Genomic DNA, 18,728 nt, shown 5'->3' on the forward strand with positions numbered 1-18,728 from the left:
GCGTCTTTAAAAGCTGCAGTGGTCCATGGGGAAATGACACCAGCTAGGTCACGTTAAGGACACCTGGAGGCCTGAAGCAGAACAGGAAACTGAAAGCCTCTGGGGTTTTGCCTCTCTCTCCAGTAAAAAGAGGGCCCTGTAACGTGCCTGTCCCCTGCCTCACAGGACCATTCCTACACGCCTGTGTGATCCCTGGGCCTGACCTTTCGGACAAAGCAGCCTGCCTGCTCCGAAAGGCATCTGTGAGATAAGGAAGAATCCCAGGAGCGCTTTAGGGCAAAATAAGTTTTTGTTTGTTTTGTTTTGTTTTGTTTTGTTTTGAGTTTTGAGGGTGGCAGCTGGTCTTTTCTGTGACGTAACTTTCACAGGAATCTGTTCAGCGGGGTTGGGGGTTGGGGGAGCTTGGATTTGGCAATTGTGCAGAGTGCTCCCAGAGAAATGCATTTCCTTGATGTCCTCCTCGAGACAGCTCACAGTTATCTTTTTGTTTGTTATTTCTTTTTCTAGACCAGGTTTCTCTGTGTAGCCTTGGCTGTCCTAGACTTGTTTTGTAGACTTGGCTGGCCTCACAGAGATCCACCTGCCTCTGCCCGTGGGAGTGCTGGTATTACAGGTGTGCACCGCCTGAGCCCAGCCTCACCTTTTATGAGGCCATTCTCAAATAGCCCTGAAGGTAGGAGTTCCAGGTCTGTTTAGCAGGGTTGTCCTGCTGGAGAAATGCCCTGAAGAGATGTTGGCTGGAAAGCACATGTGCTCTGTGAGCCGATACGGACAGATCACCAGGCTTTTCTAAGGCTTTTAAAAGGAAGGAAACGCAACCAGCCCCTTTGTACCCCTCGGGGCTGGCTATCTCTGTTTGGGTGTTTACATACACCTTACTTGCACATGCATGTAATATGTATACTGTAGGACAGGGAGCATATGCTTGTATGCCAAACAAACATCTTTTCTCCATGCAAGCACATACCTGTCCCCACCCCACTCCTGACTATGGGCAAGGGGAAAGTTGACTGAGTTTGCACATGGAAATCTGTTTCCTGAGAGTAAATTTTAAAAGGGTACAGATAAACAGTGTTTGGTGGAGGATAATAATCGTGACAGTTTATTGCCTACTATATCTCAGGCATATAATATGAGGACTCACAATTAACACTAACCCTGCAAAGTAGAGAGAGTTTCATTGTGTAAAGGAAGAAGCCGAGGCTCAGAGCTGCTCAGCAACTCTCAGGTTGTCTGCAGTGGTGATGGTTTTGCCCTCTGCACTATGTCCTGTGGCAGCTGTCCTCTTCCCTAGGCCCTGAGGCATGGAAAACACCATGGACATAGAACACCAACTCAGACACTATTGTGTGTCAGGATGCCCAGCTGTTAATAGAGAGAAATAAAAAAGGAAAAGAGAAAGAGAGAGAGAGAGAAAGAAAGAAAGAGAAAGAGAAGAAAAAGAGAAGGGAGGAAGGGAGAAAAGGAGGAAGGAAGGGAGGAAACAAGGAAGGAAGGAAGGGAGGGAGGGAGGGAGGGAAGGAGGGAGGGAGGGAGGAAGTCTATAGTGTTTGTTTTCCAACTCTCAGACCCAGGACTCTTCTCGGTCCTCTTCTCACCTGCTACACTACAAAAGCTACAAAAGCTCCTAGCTGCTGGCTCCACTCCTCTGGACCCTGTTTGCTGGCCTTAAAACAATAGGAGTAGAAGAGAGGCCTTAGCAGGAGCAAAGCTCTCAGACTCTCCCAGTGAGGTGATACTGAGTCCTGGCTCCTGTGGCCACCCAGAAAGAGAGCCTGCCTGGGCAGGACAGTGGCCTCCAATAGTCCCCCCAGCGCTTTATCATTGCCCAGACTCCCAGCCTGGCCTGTCAGCCTGGGCCTGCCCGCAGCCTTGGGAGGTACTGGGGAGGGGAGAGTTTCAGGTCTGATGAAAGCCACCGAAACTAGCTCAGAGCTCCAATGAAAGGAACCAAGAAGAGGCATGAGTCTGTTTGACTGCTGGGTGGCAGGCATGACTAGACTTGTCTTTCTCTTGGGGAGATGAAGACAAAGACAGCGTCATCCGCAGAGCGAGCCCTGTGCCTCCGCTACTGCCCCCGCACAGTCTCTTTGCTCGGAAGATGTGACTGGCCTCTGAGTCCCCACCAAAGAACCCTGGGAGCACAAGGCCACTTCTATCACCACACAGGAGTCCTGAGTGTGGAGAAACAGGGAAGGGGGTAAGTGGAGAGGTGGCAGCATCAATTCCTGTCTAGACTGGAGTTTTGGAATCCAGTCGTCCTGATGAAAGGATACATTATGGAGACAGGAAATAAATCCACCAGGTCAACAAGACGGCATTCACCTAGGATTATTTACACTTTTTTCCACTCTCTGGTCGTTGCCTGTCCTACTGCCATCTGCTTTCAAGTTTCAACAGAGTCACTGATTGCATCATAACTTGTAAGTAGCCAGTCACATCTGATTTCATTTTGAGGGGCCTCGCGCTAGGGTGACATGCTCCCTCCTGAGCCCCTACAAAGCTTCAGTTCTTTACCCTGGACTTTAGAGACACCAAGAGTGCTAAGAAAGGGACGGTAAAGCCACTGCATACATCAACACCTGGTAGGGCAGGGGGCACCAAGAATGTGTTATTAATTCAGTCTTCACTGCACCCTTGGGCCCTGTCCATCACCTTTGGGAAGATAGTTAAGGATGTGGGAAGGGAGCCAGCTGACAGGGCCCCTTTCTGAAATGCCAGCCTGGAATCCTTGGTAACTGGAGCACTCTGTCCTGCCTCAGGGGAAGGGCATAGCTGTCATTCAACTTCTGCCAGGGCAAAAGGATCTAGATATCACCGAAGCTCCATCTGTACAAAGGAGCTAGGTTGGGTTCTCCTCCGTCTTGAGTCCCGTGTTCGTAGCTGCAAGGGACTTCTGCTTCTGGATGACCTCCGCACATTTACGGCTGAAGGGGTCAAACCCCAGTGGACCCACTTTCTCTTTGGAGGCCTCTGTTTTCTGTCTCTGCGATGAGACAGCTGGACTGGAAAGAAGGTCAACCCTGCTTCTGCAGCGGGACTTGAACACAAACACATATTCTTAAATCTCTGTATATTTTTGCTTTCCATTCCTTCACGGATACCTTTTTTTGTTTTGTTTTGATTTTGCTTTAACTGATAGCAGTTTATGTACTTATTCTAATATAGAAATGATTGTCCTGTCTGATGTTATGATTTTACCCACATACAATAAACCAAATTAAAAAAAAAAAGTGTCTGTTGCCGTGGGTATTACTCCAGGGTAATAATAATGCTGTTACGGTGGCACCCTGCTGTCCCTGGAAGACTGCTCTCAGGATCCCCTGAGAATAGGCAATTCCTCAGATCCTCAAGTCCCTTCTATAAAGTGGTAGTGTCTGCCTACACGACCTTCCTATGTTTTAAGTCCTCTTCCGACTCCACACGGTATCTAATAAACTGTATATGCTGCCAAGAGCTGCCACCCCATTGCTTACAGGGTAGTCTGCACATGTCACTACAGACACGTTGGTTATTATTGTTTAAAACAGCAGTTCTCAACCTGTGGGTTGTGACCTCTTTAGGGGTCGAATGACCCTTTCGCTGGGGTCATCTAAGACCATCAGAAAACACAGATATTTACATTATGATTCATAGCAGTGGCAAAATGACAGTTATGAAGTAGTGATGAAGATGATTTTATGGTTGGGGGTCACCACAACGTGAGGAACTGTGTTAAAAGGTTGAAGCGTTAGGAAGGTTGAGAACATTGGCTTAAACAATGTCTTACTACATAGCACTAACTAGCCTTGAACTCCCGCTCTGCCTGTCTCTCTCCACCAAGTGCTTGGATCACAGGGATGAACCACCATGCCCTGGCTCAGATACTTTGTGTGAGTGTGTGTGTGTGTGTGTGTGTGTGTGTGTGTGTGCATGCGCGTGCATGCACGTGCGTACCAGAGAGACCAATATCAAATGTCTTCCTCATTTGCTCTTCATCTCTCGCTGAACCTCGAGCTCACTAATTTGGCCTGACTAGCTGGTAATCACTCCCAGGCATCTTCTTGTCTCTGCCTCTTCAGCTCTGAGGTTACAGGTACAGACCCAGTTTTTAATACGGGTTCTGGAGATTCCCACTTGTGCGGCAAGCCCTTTGTTGTCTGAATTATTTCCCCAAGCCTCCAACACAGTTTTTTTTGTTTTTGTTTTTTTTTAATTCATATATTTTCTGTTGGTGATAGAATGAGTATGGATAAGTCAGTAAGGTGGCTTTATTACATGGCCAGAATGACATGGTTAATATGTATTTTTACTTTCTCTGAGCCCCATTCTGCTCCAGGTGCTTCATAAACACTCACCCATCCCATTTGGCACAGCACATCAGCAAAATATACCCCAAAGCTGAGGCCGGTCTCTGCCTCTAGACTGCTGGACTAAAAGCATGTGCCACTCGGCCCCAATCTACCCACTTATTCTTAGTGTCCTCACACCTATCCTTCCTTCCCACAACCTGTAACTTATGCCATTTCTCCGACCCTGTTTTCCTTACACATTTAGCAAGGGTCAGTTGGAGACCATAGGTTGTGTAGATGTCCTAGGTGGGAGGTAGTGAGGGCAGAGACAAGGGAGGATAAAGAGGTTGCCATTGGTCAGGCTAAGCTGCTCAGTAGAGTGAAGCCAGACTCCTTGAGGCTTTGGGAACCACAGGAAGGATCCTGTATGCTAAAAGAAATGAAGGATTCTGGGAAGACTTCTGTTTGTTGGTGATGGGTTTTTCGTTTTTGTTTTTTTGTTGTCGTCTGGTTTGGTTTGGTTTTTTTTTTGGGGGGGAGGGGGATTGTTTGTTTTTGTGTGTGGAGGGTTTAGTGTTTGTTTGTTTGTTTGTTTTGAGGCAGAGTCTGAATATAATAGCTCTGGCTGGCCTGGAACATGCTATATGGACCAAGATGACCTCCAATTTGTAGCAACCCTCCTGCCTGCTGAATGCTGGGATTGAAGATGTATGGCACCACATCCACCTCTGCTGAAAGATTTCGTGCCAAAATCTCTGGACAAGGTCTAGGCTCTCTGCTTTAAATATACCACCCACTGTGCTAAAAGTCTGAAGAGCATAGTTCCTGACCCCCCCCCAGCACACATCCCTACTCCTACCACCCACTACCACCAAACCCCACCCTTGCCAATCTCAGTGAATCAGTTTGCAGCTCAACTCCCCCAACCCTACCCCCCAACTTCCAAACCCACATTCAAGGCTTCCACCTAGCATCCCTGTGACACGTGTCTGGCTTTGAGGCCATGATCGGGGCTTCCTGGGTGGTGGGCAGACCATAGTCGCCTCAGAGACCACAGTCTCTCAGAGGCTCCAGTCTGAGCATGCATCTCCTTCACTCCAAGTGCCCGTCCTTCACCTGTTCTGACTCTCAGATGAACCACCAACACCTCCCACAAATCTCTAAAGGTTATAATCTTCCCAGTAAGCCTCATGAAATACTTCTAACCTTTGCTGAGTAACTTTGGCCTCTGTGTCATCAGAGGACCTCAGCATCCAACCATTGCTCATGAAGGTGTCTACTAAGGTACCTGCTATGTCCTGCCTGCTCCTTCTAGGTGCTCACAGCTCAGTGCCAGATGGAGATCAACCATGGAGGCTAAGAACTATTGTCCAGAATGGAAGAGACACTGGGTGGTGAGAACCTAGGGAAGGGAATATACTTTCCATCTTGGCATGGGCCAGGACTGGACATTTATACTGGGAAGGAAGGATGTTTAATGTTTAATGCATACAGCAAAGCGGGAACAGAGATACTGGGGCCCAGGAAACACAGCTTCATGCAGAGTAAAGATGTCTAGGATGCTTGAAGACAAACCTGAGGGTGAAACCATCTTTCAGAGATTTCTCATTGTATTTCTGGGAAGGGGAGGTGGATTGAAACTGGCTCTCATTCACTCTGTAGCCCAGGCTGGACTGGAGCTCACTTTGTATTAAAGTTTTTGAGATCCTACAAGGCAGGGTGTAGCCACTATTCATCCTATAGATGGCGGAGAGCTGGAGTCAGTGATTTGAACATCAAGGGCACTCAGAGATTTTGCTACATCTCCCAAGGGAAACGGGAAGGGTTTGAGCCAGTGAGTGCTAGTTAGACTTGCTTTGTCCTTTCTCCTCTGCCTTCATCCAGGGTACTCCATCTGTCCATGGTTCTTCTGACTCCTGACAGCAATTTTCCCATCCTCAAGTCCTAGCTCCAGGAACCCCGCTGAAAGCAGTACCTTTTCCATGGAACTGAATGCTGTCTTGTCTCTTATCTCCCTCCTTCATTTCACACATCCCGTCTTATACATCCTGTCCACCCATGAGTCTAAACTCTCCTCCAGAGCACACAGTGCTTAAGACCTCTCTCAGCATCTTCCTGACATCTTCTAAGACCTGTAACCCTGCCCTGTGGGACCTGCCTGGAAGTGTGTGCTGCCTGAGATGGAATCTCTATGGAGGCACAGCTCCTTCTGGAGGCCCAGGGGCTGGACAGGGGAAGAATGAAATGGGGCCTGTGACATGGGCCCGAGGCAGAGGAGGTCCTAGGATTATCTGGAGCTGGTCTTATCTGCTTCTGTTACCTGGCAGCCACCTCTGCCCTCCAGAAAAGCCTAGGAAGAAATGGCTGGGTCCTAATAAGATGGGGCGAGGCATCCTTTGTTCGCCTGACTCCCAGCAAAGAGGAGCCTGCAGCCATTGCACTGAGTCACCCGGAAAGTCATCACTTCCTACACATCTGGTAGGGTTTTTGTTTGTTTGTTTGTTTGTTTGTTTGTTTAAAGTTGTTTTTCATGTTCATTAAAAGCAATGGGCACCAAAAAAGGATAGCCATCCTAGAGCTGGAACTAAGCAGGGATCCTGGAAAAGGGAATCCTTTCACGGTAGGACTTGAGGGTAAATGCCTTCTCCCTATGAGATGAATCTCCTTGATCTGAACTCAGCATGAGTCATATGTGGACATGTCTCCTGCTGCTTTATACTTTAATTCCTCCCTTGCTTCTTGAATTGGGGCAAGTTCTTAAATGAATGTATGAGCCTTTATACCCTTTCCCCCCCTTTATGTGTCCAGGGACATTACTGAGTAATTCATGGCTTACAAAAGAATACTGGTACCCTGGTCAGCCTTTGCAGCTTTCTGTCCAGGTTGCATCTGCAGAGTGTCAGTGCCCCAGACAGGGCAGCAACAGCCACATAGGACTGCCATTTCCTCTCTTTGCTTTCAAATTCTTGCCTCCAGCTAGGGCTTTCTTAACCCCTTCCCTCCACTTAACAAGGATCCTTGTTAAGGTTATTTTTATAAAACTCTGCTTTTTTTTTTTCTCAGTTTCTTTCTTAACCTGGATATCACATAAGTAATTGAGACTCTTTTATACTTCTTTAATAATAAGCTTCACAACGCAATAACTGAGAATTTATTGCTCTATTCTTAACCCTCTAAGCTAATCTGGTTTCCTCCTGGCTTATATCTCAAAGATACTTGTACTTCGTAGCTCCCTTCTCTGGCTCCTTACCTGATGTCTCTTGGACCTCTGCTCGTGGCTCAATCATTATTTCCTCCTCTAACTCCTCCTTCTCTGGATGCCAGAAAGTCCCATTCTCACCCCTGCTCAGTTATTGCCTATAAACTGCTTTTTTGGCATATCAGGGGACTTTCGGGGAGCAGTGTTTATACAACATTAAGACAGAAGATTCTCAGAACAAGGTTTATTATTCTCAGAACAAAGATATGGGGGGGGGAAGTACAGAAATCAGAATCTGAATTGGACAATAACCTATGCCTACAGACCCTTGTTTCCCTGTTTGCTTATGGAATTTGTATTTATTCCACAGATTCCTGCTTACTGTTCATCAGGCCTACCTCCAAACTAAGAGCCAACAGGACTACATCCACATCTGTCTCTTCACATTCCCTCTTACTGCAGGTCTCTGTGTCCCTGTGTGCGGCACATGCTCTTTCCAGTGCATTAGGTTTGCCAACACACCAGAGTGATAGCCTCAAGACAGCAGGGCCCTGGTCCAGGCTGAATTTGCAAATGCATGGGGGACCTTGGGTCTGTGCCTTCCTCATTAGTTGCTTTCCTCATCTGCAACTTGAAGAGGTTGTCCTAAGTAGGTCTTTTATCCTGAGGCTGCCTAACCCTATCTTCTTGGAGAATTGTTCAAAATTCAGACCGGTGGATCTTCTTCCCAGGCTGACTAGATTCCACTCCCAGACAGTAGGATTTAGTATTTCCTTTTTTATGTGTGTGTGTGTGTATGTGTGTGATGAAGGTGTTCTGCTGTGAGTATGAGCATGGAAACCAGATGTCAGTGTCTTCCTTGATCAGTCTCCACCCTATTTTTTAAGACAGGGTCTCTCAGTGAACCTGGCTAGACTGGCTGACCAAATTGTCCCTTGGATCCACCTGCTTCTGCCCTCCAGCACTGGGGTTACAGGTGCCCACCACAAAACCCAGATGTGGATCTGAACTCAGCTCTCCTTTCGTGTCTCTCAAGGGCTATTATAAGTACTGTGTAAATCCTTTCATGGTAGGAGTTGGGGATACACACTTTTTCCCTATGAGAATATATCCCACCCCATCTCTCTTCACTCAGACTGCCTTGAAAGAAGACAAAAGAGTGGATGGTTTTTACCTCTCATGATTCTGAAAGCCAGGAGTCTAAGATTTGGGCCTTGATTGCCTTGGTAACTGGTGAGGGGTCTCTTCCTGGCTTGCAAATGGAAGCCTTCTGGCTGTGTCTCCATTAGGAGGAAAAGCAATTTCTGATCTCTTCTTCCTGTGAGAGCACCAAATACAGTCACAGTGTGGTCTAAAGCTTTAGGGGGGCATGGATCTGTTGGCAACACCATTAATGTCTCACGCCTCCAAGAAAATCAAACTAACCTAACAAGGCAAATGGGTGTCCAAATAAATTCCATTACCTGTGTCTCATAGTAATTTCCTGAAAAATAGCTGCTATCCCTCCACCCCATGGGTAATTAATCCCTGAAAGTCCAGGGAAACAATGGTGGCTTACCCTCATTGGTGGGTCAGGTTCCATGTGGCCCTGGGAGTCCCTTCCTGGAATGCTTCTGCCCAAGGTTCTGTATGGTTCCAGCTGTCTGATCCTTCCTTCAGAAGCTGAATTGTACTTTTCCCACCAATTTGGAGAACACCTTTATTTCTGCTTCATGGAGATTCCTGTGTGAGCTGGCTGCAGTCATTTCTACAGCTTGCGATTCAGAACTTCAACTGATAGACATAATACCTGAAAGCTGACAAGATGCTGGAAGTCTCTGTCCTGAGTGCTTGGCCGTACTGGGGAACGGTGCCTACTTGTCCCTTCTACTTCCTGTCTTGCAAGGCTACTCCCTTTTCTGTTCACATGTTTATCAGATGCCTCAAAGAGAGTGAGCTGGTGAGATGGTAATAATGAATACAGGGTCCCTGTTCTGGAAAGTCCACAGCCTGCCTACTTGGGACTCACCTGACAGAAATACATGTGAAGAGCCTTGAGGTCAGCAGTGAAAGAACAAAGAGAAGGCCAGGCTCTGACAAGGAAGCCAGGAAGAGAGGGATTTGTTACACAGTCAGGGCAGAACTACTACCATTGAGGTTGGCAGGAATAGTGGGTGGGTTCTGGGACAGGAAGGGAAGCCGTCACTCAGAACTCAGGCCTCAACTGTTGTAGTCCATTTCAGAGTTTTGGAAGGTGGGTGATGGCTGGGTATACAGGACACCACGGCCACATTTTCAGCAGTTCTCCTGCTGGCCTGATGGTCATGTTGAGCATACCCTGCAGTTAGAAAAGGTAGGCTAACCATTAATTCCTTATACTTCCGAGGGAGCCTCTGATGATCGTCCCCGGAACCAGTTTAACTCTCCAGTCCACATTGGTGCTGAAACTAGTCAACATCTCACTTCCTTACTTGGCAGGAAAAATCTGGCTGTGGCAAAGCAATCCCCAGGCTTCTTTTCCTCTCACGTGGTTTCTTGCTACAAACCGTTGCCATCACAAACAGGACAGCGGATGCAGCCATGTGGGGGCCATGTCATGTTTAGAGGTGACTGTGGCACAGCTGTGGTCAAGAAGTACTTTTTCTCCAGATCCTCTGGCCAACGAGAGGGCCACACAGGGAGCAGGAGAGGGCAGTGTGTAGAAAGGAGGGTCACACTGGCTGAACCTCAGGGCCCTTGAGAATCTCAATTAAAGAGGCATTACCTCTCCCCGTTGGACCTTATCCTCAGCCTCTCCCTACTGGAAGACAGAAGCTGGGGACAGAGCAGAAAATGGATTCACATCATAAAAGCTCCCTGGGTCTTCAGCCAAGGAACAGAAAGTCCCACATAAATTTATACAAGGTGGTTGGAAGGGAAGCATCTCACAGACACAAGGCCATAAACAGAACCATGCTGGGTCAGCCATACCACTTCTGCCACAGAAGAACAGGCCAGAGCATCCATCTGAGAGTAATCCATTAGGTGAAATGTTTTTGACATGGGAAGAGCATGTACTGAGGATGTCTGTCTGTCCTTCCACCCCCAGGGACAGCTGTGTGACAAGGACATCATTAAGTGTGGACATGGGCATGCAACATTCAATATGGAATATGTGGAAAGTTCCCTCCTCTTAGACAGTTTCCTCAGGGTCAAAGGCAGCCATGTGATAATCTCTACCACTACCCTCCCTCCTTTTCTTGCCTTTTTATTTTTATTTTTTTTAGCTCGTGCATCCTCAATACATCAGAAACTCTCCCTGAGACAGTTCAAAGTGCTCTGTCCCACTCCAAGTCACACTGGGGGAGCGACTCCTAGGATTAGAACCGCAAGACAAAAGCAGCTTGTGTTCTACCTCTCAAAGAGCTGGGAGACATAAAAAATAAAAATAAAAATCCAAAGTCAGGCCTCTTGGCCTACAGTTTCAGCCCCATCATTAGCATACCCTGGTGGCTTGGAGCATGTCATAGCAGTGGGACCCCATTTCAGTAGCTAATCCAGGATCATTTGGTTATCGAGAGTTTAGTCCAGGGGGATGGGGAACTACAGCCTTCTAGCAAACCTATCCTCTACCTGTTTTGTAAATAAAACTTTAAGGGAACATACACCCTCATCTGTTTTTTACATACCACCTCTGGCTGCTTTTACACATCAACGGCAGCATTGGGCAGCTGAGGCGGACACCAGCTATATGGCCAACTGCTGAAAATATTTAATATCTGATCCTTTAAGGTGAGAGGCTGACTAACCCTTACAACAGCAAAACGGAAGCATAGCGAGGAGAGAATATTTAGCAAAATTCCTAAAGTGAGTCAGGGCAGAGCATGAAATGGTCTCCCCCTGATTTATATTGGCCAAAGCTCACTATTTGATGGTCTAAGCTGTGCTGGAGAGACAGCTGGGAGACTAGGAAGAAGCCTGTTCCCTGGGAGAAGCCTGTGGGATGGGGTAGAGCCTGAGGCCCCGGTGGCATGGACAGTCTGCCTGAGGTCTGTATGGCTCAGTGTCAGGCTGCTGAGCTTCTGAGAGGAGCCAGGTGAGGCTCCTGAGAGGCAGTGGCTCAGCTTGGAATCTGATGAGAGCTGTCCCCTCAGGACCTTTTAACTACAGGTCACCCAGATCTGGGTAAACTTTCCTTGGCTTTTGAACCACAAGGAGACATTTCTTCTTGCCTCTTTATTCACTGGCTGTTTCCTCCTTCTGCCATTTATTAATCTTGCTGGTTAACCATTGAACCCAATGCAGCCTCCTCTGGTTTCCAATCCTGTTCTCCCTGTTGGCTTCAGAAAAGGGCTTGCACTAACCAAACTTACTGTTCTTTTCTTTCTTTTCACAGCTGAAATCAACTGATTAAAAAAGGTGGGGCTAGGGTGCTGTTTGCTAAAAGGTGGGGCTGGGCCCCCGGGCCCTGATGAGGAGGTAAGAAGTCCTTTCCAGGGCAGGCCAGCTATGCTTAGAAGAAATCTATCTGTTGCAACACACACACACACACACACACACACACACACCCCTTAATCAGAGTGGGGGCATAATTTAGAGAAGGGCTTTATCATTTCTTCATTGTTAAAAATATCACAGTCCTCAAAGATTGAGGGAATGGCCAACCAAAGACTGGCCCTACTTGAAACCCATCCAATGGGAGAAAACCAATCCCTGATACTTGTAATAGTACCCTGCTACACTTACAGACAGGAGCCTAGCATAATTCTTCTGAGCCCACAGCCAAACATTAGACAGATCTCGGGGAGTCCTACGGAAGAGTTGGGGGAATGACTGAGGAAGCTGGAGGAGTCAAGGACTCCACGAGAAGACCTACAAAGTCAACTAGCCTGGGCCTCATGGGAGCTCACAGAGACTGAACCGCCAACCAAAGAGCATACATGGACTGGTCTGAGGCCCCCTGCACATAGGTAGCAGATACACAGCTTGTCTTCACATGGGTCCCCCAAAAAAACTGGAGTGGGGGCCCTCTCTGACTCTGATGCCTCCTTTTGGATCCCATTTCCCTAACTGGTCTGCCTTGTCTGGCCTCCGTGGGAGAGGATGCGCCTAGTTCTGCAGCAACTTAATGTGCCGGGGCGGGTTAGTACCCATGGGGGACCTCCCCCTTCTCTGAGGAGGAGAGGGAAGAATCAGGGTGAGGGGTGCACAAGAGGGGGGACTGGAAGGAGAGGGGGATGTAAAGTGAATAAAGAAATCAATTTTTAAAAAGAAAAGGAAATAGATTCTTTGTCTCTAAACAAAGCACCATCTGGGTTTAGCTTCCCCACCACCACCACTATTAAAGAGGCTTGGTTTAGAGAGAGAGGGCCATGCTACTTGGTGGGGGGAGAGGCATGGAGGCGCAGGATTGAAGGAAAAGGAGAACAGAGGAAGGAAAAGGCTTCTGAGCAGAGAGCTCCGGAGCTTGACATCCCACTTCCCTTTAAACCGTTAGAATTCACTAAAACATCAGCTCTGTGAGAGCAGGCAGTTTATTCATTCATTGCGGTGTCCCTAGCACCAAACCTAGTGTGTTCAGCAAAGGCATGGGTGCTTAAATCTCTGTCAAACGAATGAGGGACTGGATACAAATTAGTGGCCTAGTCACCAGTCCCAATCTTCACACCGGTCACTGGTTCCTTTTTCTGAAGTAGTCAAGAGTCCCTGCCCAGTGAGGACAAAAGTCATGAAGGACAGGAGCAAGTCCCTCCTGAACCATCACTACAGCTCCAACGAGACGTGAGTGCTTTTCAGCCAAACACTCAGAAACAGTGCGCAGCGCGGCCTTTCCTGTGGCTTTCTACCTGCCCTTGAAAGGGACAGGTTTCCACTGCGCGCATTCCTGATCTGATGACTCCCACCGGCCGTGAGCACGAGTGTGTGCCGGGCATGGCATTTGCAGGTGTTTCTTTAGCGCTCATGATAGCCTTGCTTTGTGGCGTGATCCCTTTTACAGCTTACGGTGTGAGACACAAACGGATTTTGTCACAGCTGGAGAGCACAGCTCCACCTGTCCTAGGCTCGTCTGACTCCAGGGACTCTCCTTCTCCTACCACACATACCTTCCGCCTCTAAATAGCTCTGGGACCGGAGGGAGCTGCTTTTGTCGTGGCCTCAGTTTCCATATTCTCGAATCCGGAGAGCTGAACAAAATAACTCAGAAAAAAATCTCCCACAGCGGGGAGGGGGGGTGGGGGGGAGGCTGTAAGAGGCGACTTAATTTTCTCGGAGGTCGCAATTTGATTTGGCTTCTGGGAGTTAAAAGAAGAACACCGTTTATTGAAAGCAGCTCAAAATGTTTCTTGCTTTCTCAGCTGGAGGACACTTTTGAACATCCCGCTAAGGCCTGGCCCTGCTCCTTTTAATAAAGAACCCTCCTTTAACCAGGCCTCCGGGCTCCTCTGGGCATGAGCACCACCCTGTAGCCTCTCACAGGCTTTCTCGCAGTTCGGATTGCTCCTGTCTGGTGGTTACAGCAGTTGACCGGTTCGGGGGAAGTTTCTCTCCTCAGAGAGCCTCTTTTGCTCCTAAAGCTAACTTCAGAGGGGGCGGGGATCCTGGAGAGCCAGCAGCGCAGAAGGTGGGCTGGAGGCTCAACTCAATCCTTGTTGCCTGATAAGGAGATGAAGGAACTTGGGGGTTCTCAGCATGAACTGGAACACCGCTTCGGGCTCCGAGCTGCTTCTGCAGCAGAGTCCACATGAAGATGGTTGAGCCAGAGCCGAGAGCCACTCCTCTCGTTTCTTCACAGCCCACCAGGGAGCCTCCAGTTTTGTTTGGTTTTCACCCGGAGTCCTATAGAGTCCTCTTACCGAACCTGACTGGCACTCACGCTGGAAACTAATTAAGCAGCGCCTGGATGTCCGATGAGGCCATTAAGAAAAAAAAAAAAAAAAGAAAAAAAGAAAAAAAAATAGTTTGTGCTGGTCCAAAGGACCGAAATCTGGAGCAGTTATTTGAACATTTGGACACTTGATGTAGGCTGCCTTGAGGACAGACCATTTTCCCCAAAACGTGTGTGTGCATGCGTTCGTGCAAGTGAGGGTGCCAATCAATATTAAGTAAAAAGTAATTAACATTTTTTGAAGCAGGGTCTTAATGTGTACCCTTAGCTGTCCTGGACCTTGTTTTGTAGACCAACTGGCCTTACAAGAGATCTGCCTAAACACTGTCTCTCAAGTGAGTGCTGGGATTAAAGGCACCGTGAAGAGATGGCGCCTCTGGGATGTGATTAGGATGTGAGTGAGAGCCTGCTTTCAGCAATGGGACTGGTAAATTTGGAAGACTCTGGAGGGTGCAGCCTATTTGCCCCTCCTACCAGGTGACAACCCAGAAAGAAGGTGGCATCTAGGAGAAATAAACTGTTACCAGATGCCAGGTCCGATGGCGCCTTGCTCTCCCATTGTCTCACTCGAGGAACCGTGGACAAAAGATTCTGCTGTTCATAAATTCCTCAGTTGATGCATTTTTGGTCCAGCAGCTTGAGCGGACTGACACTGCCTACAAATGCACAGGACCAAACTGTCTTGCTGCTAAACATCTGAATTGCTTGCAGCTGTAACCCAGATAACTTGTGAGTGTCCTTTAAATGGCTTCTCGTGCATACATGCCTGTGTTCAGGCTGAGTGGGCACACATGGGCACACCTGCTAGAACATGCTTGCGTTCCGCATTAGTTGATAAGGTCAAGCATGGATTACTACTAATTCTAACGGACTACTGTTCCGCTGACACTTTACAGAGGCTCCTGAACAGAGTGGCATAAGTTAAGAATCACTCCCAAAGCTCACTGAGGCTCATGGTTAACATATGAAGTATCACCGTGTCCTGGCTAGTTTTATGGCACTTTGACACAGCTGGAGTCTTCCGGGAAGAGGGACACTCAGCTTGAGAAGATGCTTCCAAAAGATTTGCCTGTAGGTGAGTCCGTGGTGCGTTTTCTTAATTAGTGATCAATATGGGAGGGCCCAGCGCCCTGTGAGCAGTGCCAGCCTTGGGCAGGCAGTCCCGGGTTCTATTTATAAAAATCAGGCTGAGCACGCCAGTAAGCAGTATTCTGCCACGGCTTTTGCATCAGTTCCCACCCCTAGTTCCCTGCCCTGACTTTCCTGGATCCAGTGGTCTACAAGTCAAGATGAAACAAACCCTTTCCTCCCGAGGTTGATTTTGGTCTTGGTCTTTACCTACAGCAGTAGAAACCCTAACCAAGACAATCCTCAAAAGGCTCATGTGTTGAAGGCTTGGTCACTATCACATGCTAGACAGCTAACTATACAGCATAACTTCAACAGTAGACCTGTCCACATGGCAGAGCCGTGAACACTTTTACCTTTCCTGCTTTGTGCCCCTTGTATTTGCCAAGTTTCACATAGTGAGCATGTCTAGTTTTTATTATCACAAAATAAACTTAAGTGTGAGATGAAACACCACTGGAAAGCTGGGGCTACGTCAGGGTGGCCAGACTTTTACCCCTGAAGCTTTACACCCTGCTGCAGCCTAGGATCAGTCTCAGTATCCCTGGTTTACCAGTGGTCGCATTGTCAACTGCCCGGAAGCACTACTGTGTGGTCTTGTGATGTTTCTTACCTTCTCCAGACTTGGCTATCGGCTCTCTTAAATGAGACGGTTGGACAGTGGAATCGAGTCTCTGAAACTTCAGAAACCACAAGCACATTCCCTTTTTGACCCTCTCAGTAGCCCTAAAGCTAATAGGTACAAAATGAATCTTAACCGTTATTTGGCCTAAGACAAGAGAGAGGTTCACTGGCCTGGGGTCACACAGATGTTGAGAAGACTGAGGAGTCCAAAGCAGGTCTTGAGGCTTTACACCCTGGTCTATGAGCTACATCAGGATTCCTTTTGTATATTGGCAGTGAATTCCTGTCCTTTCTTGAAACTCCAGCCGGTGTCTTGACACCAGGACTAAATTCTCTTCCCCATTTATGTCTTCTAAAATGCTGGCAGGCAGCTCTCACACAACCTCTGAGTCACTCTCTACTCCATCTGCTCCTCTTTTGCCCTTGCTTGTGGGTCAGCATGTGAAAATCACAACTGAAAGGGGCCCCAAAGGTCACTGTCCTGAGAAGCTGCTTCCAGCCTTTTGCAGACTCTCTTGTGAAAAGTCCTTCCACAATGCTCTCCAGGGGGCCCAGGGCCAGGGTGATAAGCCTCGCCTTCCCCCCACTGGGCCACCATGCTTCTGCTAGGTGACCTGCATTCACTGAAGGGGGACACAGAGGCTGCCTGGTGAGAAACAGCGTGACTTGGGCTTTTGCACAAGGACGTCGGGCACAATGGAAAGATCTGAGCATTCCAAAGGGAAAGAAAACCAGAAATGCCAAGGCGAGTGGCAACAGAAAAAGCCAGAGCACAACAACAAATTCCAAGGGCCAGGAAAGAGGTGTATGTGGTGTGTGTGTGTGTGTGTGTGTGTGTGTGTGTGTGTGTGTGGTTGTGGTGGTATTCTCCTGAGAGGGCTACACCATGGCCAGCTGTGAGTTAGTCAAAGAGCATGGCTGGCCCTCCTGAGGGGCTCTCCCACCTGCTGGGAGTCCTTTTTTTTCTGTGTCTGAGTTCAAATAATTCCACAACCACAACCAGGAGCCCCCTCATTGGCACAAAGTGACTTAGTAAAAATCAGTTCTGGTCATTTTCTCTTAGGATTCTCCCCACTTGCACTAAGAAAGAGAAATTGGATCTCCCTTTGCCCACAAAAATCAGTTGCTTTTATTTTATGTAGGACTTAAAGAAATGGGTTCCCCATCACTAACAGCAACTCACTGAGTAATATATTTTTAAGTAAGGACCAAGCAGAAAAATATTAAAGGTCCTCTCTCTAAACCTTAATGGAAGCTCTGTTAATTAATAGAGGCATTTTAAAAAGCAGGGCTGTATTCAGTTTGATGAAATACTTTGTGTTGGGATCCAAAATGACTCACGTGCATGGAAACTATTAACACACTTTAAAATCCTATACTGGTTTTGTCCTCCAAATAAAAGTCTTTTGTGTTAATAAATATTCCATCATGTGTGTCCAATGTGAGGGTATCTCACAAAAAAGAGTTGCATTCTTTTGTTTCTGGGAGACTATTAAATAATCTTATGTAAATGAAGAAAGGTTCTCTTTAGACACACACATCAAAAAAAAAAATTCAGATCTCAATTATTCACCCAACATGGTCACCAGGCCCGATCTGCTATCCCAGCCCCTCTCAAGCTGGTCCGAATCAGATGCACACCAGGTCAGCACTGGCTGTTGAACTTGGATTATACTCCCCTTTAATAATGGCAGCAGCCCTGCCAGACATATACTCTCCATTTTCACATCGAGAAACCAAGGAAGAGCATCAAAGAAAGACTCCAAGATGGCAGGGCTAGCAAATAGGACAAGCAACAGATGTCTAAACCTGGACTCTTCCCCCCACACACACACTAGAACATATCCTTTAAATGGCTGTCTGGTCACTTCCTAAGCTTTCTCCCTCAGTGTCACCTCCTTAGGCAGCCCCTTCCACTTTGAGGTCATTTCTGTTGTTTTTATAGATGCCTTGCTTGCACTGAATTAGACTTCCAATCTACCCTTAAGCATGACCCCTCAGGTGTGGACCAAGAGCCCGAGGGCCCTAGGATACGCTCTGGGTCAGAAGACACTGGCATGCAAGGAATTATCCCTTAGGAGCATCTTGCCAAGCACTCAGCTTCTGTGCTGCCGAGGCTGAGGGACACTGGGTTTTTAGGAGGTGTTAAGGACTGGCTAGCACAGGAAGAAGAGGCAGACGATGGACCCACAGCTCTGTCACCACAGGCTCAGCTCAGGAAGGACACAGGAGTGCCGGTAAGAAGCCGGCTCCAGATCCCACCCTGTGTCAGTCTGCAAACTATTTCCTGGTTCTTAGATGGCAGTGACCCGGAAACACAAGCCACAGAAATGCTGCCAAGGAAGCATAGCCACGTTCCACACACGCAGCCCTTTGTATTCATCTCTTGACCGTGTTGCTTCACTGTGACCTGTTTACACTGGTCGTCTCTTCTCTGGACTGTGTTCCTGCAGTGTATGGACTGGCAAGCTGTGGCTCATGACCTGTTTTCGTGAATTAAGTTTTATTGGAACACAGTCATGCCTATTTTTATAAGTAAAACTTTACTGAATCATGTACAATCATTTTTTTTTCCCATTGCCTATGGCTGTTGAGCTGTTTTAATGGCGTCTATACAAGCTACACAGATTAAACTGTTGGTTTTTATATCTCGCTGCCAATT

At 47.7% G+C, this 18,728-nt stretch overlaps 2 long non-coding RNA genes across 2 annotated transcripts in view; one reads left to right on the plus strand and one right to left on the minus strand.

The window, feature by feature from the left end:
- The window catches only part of LOC132648525 (uncharacterized), a 68,278-nt gene that overhangs the window by 34,864 nt on the left and 14,686 nt on the right, over window positions 1-18,728 (minus strand). The gene's annotated exons all lie outside the window — the stretch shown is intronic.
- LOC110552517 (uncharacterized) lies at window positions 1,605-8,735 on the plus strand. The gene is made up of 3 exons (XR_009586934.1): window positions 1,605-2,423; window positions 4,871-6,749; window positions 7,841-8,735. It is a non-coding gene; the product is annotated as an uncharacterized LOC110552517 (long non-coding RNA).

The sequence above is a fragment of the Meriones unguiculatus genome, chromosome 17 (genome assembly GCF_030254825.1).
Source record: "Meriones unguiculatus strain TT.TT164.6M chromosome 17, Bangor_MerUng_6.1, whole genome shotgun sequence".
NCBI classification, from domain to species: Eukaryota; Metazoa; Chordata; class Mammalia; order Rodentia; family Muridae; genus Meriones; species Meriones unguiculatus.